At 45.6% G+C, this 5118-nt stretch overlaps 1 pseudogene; it reads left to right on the top strand.

Moving 5' to 3' along the window:
• The first annotated feature begins 711 nt into the window (after positions 1-711).
• Positions 712-4329, top strand: LOC115067247 (annotated as a pseudogene).
• Positions 4330-5118: the final 789 nt, after the last annotated feature.

The raw sequence follows: 5118 nt of genomic DNA, 5'->3' as shown, positions 1-5118 counted from the left end.
CACTCAAGGAGCATGGAGAGGACCAGACCCACTTCTTACAGCAGGAAGAGGGTTTGGATGTATATTCCCTCAAAATGAAAAAAGACCCCTCTGTGTACCGGTGAGAGATATTAAATATTTACTCCAACAAGGGGACCATGATGATAACCCGCCCAGGGAGTGTTTCACCCCTGAGGATGGTTCCTCTGTTTCTCCCTCAGGGACAATAAAGGATGTGGACGCTGTTACTCCTGACACTTCTGATTTCCATCCTGTCCAGTGATCAAGGATTTGGAGACCCCAATGCTGCAGTAAGGTGACTGGAGGCCCAATATGGAAAGCCCTGTGAGTGTCAAGGCGGAACTTATTCTGCCTATAGCTACAAACAGGGAATGGTGCTTCAAATGGTGGACTGCAGAGAACACATGGCCCAGCTTATAGTAAAAAATCAATCAAAATGGCCTGTTCTCCAGATATCAGAGTTCGGTCTGCATCCACAAGCCCAAGATTATTCCCATTATTAATGGCAAACCAGGCCATTGTCCCTGTTCCTTGTTTCACCAAACCATGCATACTGTCTGCTACCAGTCAACCCAACAATGTGTTAGTCCTTCCAATAATAAAACCTATTGGACAGGAACAAGGGTGGATAGGACCCCAGGCCCTATTACTGGGGGAAATATTGCATCCTCCCAATGTTATGGTAATCCTGGACAAACAGTGTGCTGGGACATGGAAGCCCCCATTGGATATTCTGTTGGCGGTGGGATCCAGAACAAAGCCCGAGAATTGCGAGTCCATAAAGAAATAGAACAGAGAATCAAAGCCCAGTATCCCGAGCTTAATTATCATCCACTGGTGGTCCCGGAAAGTAGGGGAGACCTAGACCTCGACCCCAAAATGGAAAACCTGTTAGAGCTGACCTTTTCATTACTAAATCAAACTGCTCCCAACTTAGCCAAGGATTGTTGGCTTTGCCTGCACATCAGGCGCCCCCCCAACCCATTGCAGTGCTTGTTAGTTCCTCTGATACTAAAAGTCTCGCTTTGTTACATAACTGTACCTTAGGCCCCCCCCATCCAGGTCCACCCCTTGTCAATATTGCCTGGCTCCTGCGTTTGGGCTACTCCCCAAGGAAACATCTCTCAGATTGATGTAGGAAGTATTCCCCCCACATCCTGTAGCTCAATCATCCCCATGCCCACTGATGTTAACCTTTGCCCCCCGGGGGGTATGGTCCTAGTTTGTGGAGGAGGGTGGGCCCATAGCTTCCTGCCGGTCAATTGGACAGGCCTCTGTGCCCTTGCTGTCTTAACTCCTGACATAGATATCATACCGGGAGATGAGCCCCTCCCAATCCCTTCCTTTGATTATATGGGAGGTAAAAATAAAAGAGCAATTCATATGATCTCCCTACTGGCAGGCTTAGGAATAACTGTGGGTATAACCACTGGGGTCGCAGGGTTGGGATTGACCACCCACCTACACAAACAACTCTCCCTACAATTAATCAATGATGTACAGCTTCTCTCTGGTACCATCCTAGATCTCCAAAAACCATTAGATTCCTTGGCTGAAATGGTCTACAAAACAGCAGGGGGCTAGACTTACTAACAGCCGAAAAGGGAGGCATCTGTTTTGTCTTACAGGAAAAGTGCTGCTTTTATGCCAATAGATCCAGGATCATCCAAGATAAGATTAAAAAAACTCCAAGAAGATTTAGAAAAAAGGAGGCAAGAGTTTCAAGAAAACCCACTCTGGACCGGTTTACATGGCTTTTTGCTCTACCTCCTCCCTCTACTTGGCCCCCTTCTTACGCTTCTCCTTGTCATTATTTTCGGACCCTGTATATTCAATAAGTTCATGGGGTTTGTTCGTCAGAGAGTAGAGGCAATCAAATTACATCAAGTTGAGGTGCATTATCACAGGCTTGCTAGTCAGGAGCCAAGCTCCCATGATTGGCCATCTTCGTACAATTGCCCATCCCCTGCCCTCCATGTAGTCAATGATGGGTAAGACCCTCCCAGGCTGATGAACCTAAGACAGGGGCCATGAAAAACAATCATGGTTACCTGAGGACGGGCAACTTCAGTATCTGAGGAGAGGCAACCTAAGACAGGGCATGGAGAGGCACCTTGGCGGATGAGATTCATAACACCCAGTGATGGGTATGATCTCCACAGGGGAGACAGCCTAAGACAGGGGTTGTGTTTCTCCACCGTTACAACAAAAGTAAGAAGGGGAATATGTTGGGTCTCTGGGACCCTCATAATTGTGGCATAACTTATGATGAGGCCTATTGTAACTTCCTGAGCCTGACTAAAGTTTGGCGACCTGCGAGCTGGTCACTTCCTCGTGGAAGTGACTCAGCAGGGCCCGACCTCAGACTGCCTCTCCCCAATCACAGCTGGCGTGGCCAATTCCCAGTGGCTCATAGCCATTGCCCCAGATGACATACACCTTTGCCCTTCCCTTTTCCACACCCCTTTTTGTTTAAACTATATAAGGTAATGCCTGATGCAATAAAGTGAGTTCCTGCCTCGACAAGACTCCCGACTCAGTGTGGTTTTTGAGTCGCCGACACTCACCATCCCGCTCAGCCCCTAAGAGAGGAACACAGGCTGGTCCTGGCCTCTCTCCCTGTGCCGTACCTGTCGGAGAGCGATCCGACAAATACCTTTTCTCCCAGATGACCCGGGTTTTTGACAAACACTGATAATCTCACTAAAGGGCTTCTTGTATGATGTATATTTTAAAGAACAGGAGCATTGAGACATAGTTTATGTACAATAAAAGGTACCCATTCAAAATACTTGGTTCAGGGCCACCAAGCCTGATGACCTGAGTTCAATTGCTGAGGCCCACATGGTAAGAAAGAATTGACTCCCACAAGTTGTCCCTTGACTTCCACCCAAACCCTGTGACATACAAGCAAACCCATACGCATACATACGTACGTAATAAATAAGCAAATTAAATGTTTTTTTTTTAAAAGCTATATGACACCCAAATGTGCTAACCCACTTGACACTGAAGAGATGGAAGGAAAATACTCAGGGGTCAGTTTCCTCGCTTGCCTCTCCAGGAGGTTTGACTGTTGCCTATGGGAATGGGGGTGAAAGGTACACCTCTGTAGGTAGGAGTAGGATGTGGAGTGACTGTATTGGCCCTGGTGCTAATGATGGGCATGTGGATTTTTATGTATGTTCTTTGTTCATTGGCTGCCCAGGAGAGGAAGCCTTTTGAATTTTCACAGTCAATATTAAGGGCAGAAAGTTTGTTGGCCTGACTATTGTCAGTGGTTCTGGGTTAAATCCAAGTGTCGCTATTTTGTCTTTCCCACCAGGTTTAACGAGTCTAATTAAGTTCCAACACTGTTATGGACTGTTGGGAGTGTTATACAGACTCCTATCGACTAGAAACAAAACTGGTTGAAGCCCGTAGAGCAGTATTTGGCAAATAGGGACAAATAGTGCAAGTGCTTTTGATGAAAGACCATGAAGCCAACAGATCAAGAGGATTTGCCTTTGTCTCTTTCAAAAGCTCATCAGATGCTTGGATGCTGCTAGAGACATGACTGGAAAGTCCTTAGATGGAAAAGCAATCAAGGTGAACCAAGACACCAAACCATTATTTGAAAGTGGTTGATGTGGACCACCTCCACCTCCATGAAGCAAAGGCCCTCCCAGAGGTCTTCAATGAGGAAGAGGAGGAAGTGGGGCAACCAGGGGACTCCCTTTATATGGAGGACATGTGGATGATGGCAGCCATTCCATGAATTTTTTTTTCTTGGTCTTTTTAAGACAGGGTCTCCCTGTAGCCCCAGCTGTCCTGGAACTCACTATGTAGACCAGGCTGGGCTTGAACTCACAGAGATCCACCTGCCTCTGCCTCCCAAGTGCTGGGATTAAAGGCGTGTGCCACCATGCCCGACTTATTCCATGAATTTTAACATGACCCCTTCTTCCAAGGGGTCACTTCCAGTGAAAGGAGGACTATCACCTGCTAAAAAAATCGATGCCCTCAGGGGCAATTTGAAGCAGTGGAGTGGGAGGAAGAGCTCCTGTGACACTTTCTCATAGAGATGCTTATTTGTCTCTGAGAGATGTTGGATTTTCTATTAGAAGCAGCTATTTAAGCAGAGATCACTCAAGCTCTCATGATACCAGGGATCAAACTCACTGTGATTATGGTCGCTCCAGTTCACATAATGACCATCCTTCAAGAGGCTATGGTGATAGAGATGGATATGGTTAAGACTGTGACTATTCAGGTCATCCAAGTGGAGGTTTCTACAGAGATTCATATGAGAGTTATGTTAACTCACATAGTGTTCCACAAGGGCTCTAGCCACCTTGTGGTGAAAGCTGTTGCCATGGTAATTAGAGCAGCTCACAGGATGGATAGGGTAGAAGTTGAGACAGTTACTCAAGCCGCAGACAGGATCAAGTCAAGTGGCTGTGATTTCACTGTCAGGCAAAAATGAAGCCTTTCTCATTCTATACAAATCTTCCATATGATTCCTACAGTGGTTCAAGTCCCGGAGCACCAAAAGGTGGTGGGCATGGACAAAGTCCATCTGATAGAGCGGGAGACAGAAGCAGATACCGCAGACAAACAAAACTTTGGACCAAAATCCCCACTCAAAGAAACAAACGAGGTAGAGAAATGACTCTGCTGTTAAAAGCACTGTCTGCTCTTGCAGAGGACCTGGGTTTGGTTCCCAACACCCACAAGGTGGGTAACACCCATCCATTACTCCAGTTCCATAGATCGGACACCTTCTGCCCTCTACTGGCTTTAAACAACATGAATGTATTTACATACATGCAAACAAAAGTCATATACATAAAATAAAAATAAAAAATTTAAAAACAAACAAAAAGTGGAAACTATTCTGTCATAAGCTATTCACAGGCTACTTATAGGAAAACTTGTGTTACCTTCTTAACATTTCTGAATTAAGCTCCCCTTCATAATTTTTATGTTTTCCTGAGGGAAAAGGTAAGGCATGTTTTATTTTATTTGCTATTATGAGTTGCTTTCAACAAGCAAGTGTTAAATGTGTAGACTCTGACTTGCGTTAGTGTTGTAATTTTCTAAGTAAAAGTGTTTCTGAAAGTTACTTCCTTATCTGAT

Source organism: Nannospalax galili, unplaced genomic scaffold (genome assembly GCF_000622305.1).
Source record: "Nannospalax galili isolate Female #2095 unplaced genomic scaffold, S.galili_v1.0 scaffold43, whole genome shotgun sequence".
Classification (NCBI taxonomy): Eukaryota; Metazoa; Chordata; class Mammalia; order Rodentia; family Spalacidae; genus Nannospalax; species Nannospalax galili.
This window is presented reverse-complemented; position numbering and strand designations above follow the sequence as displayed.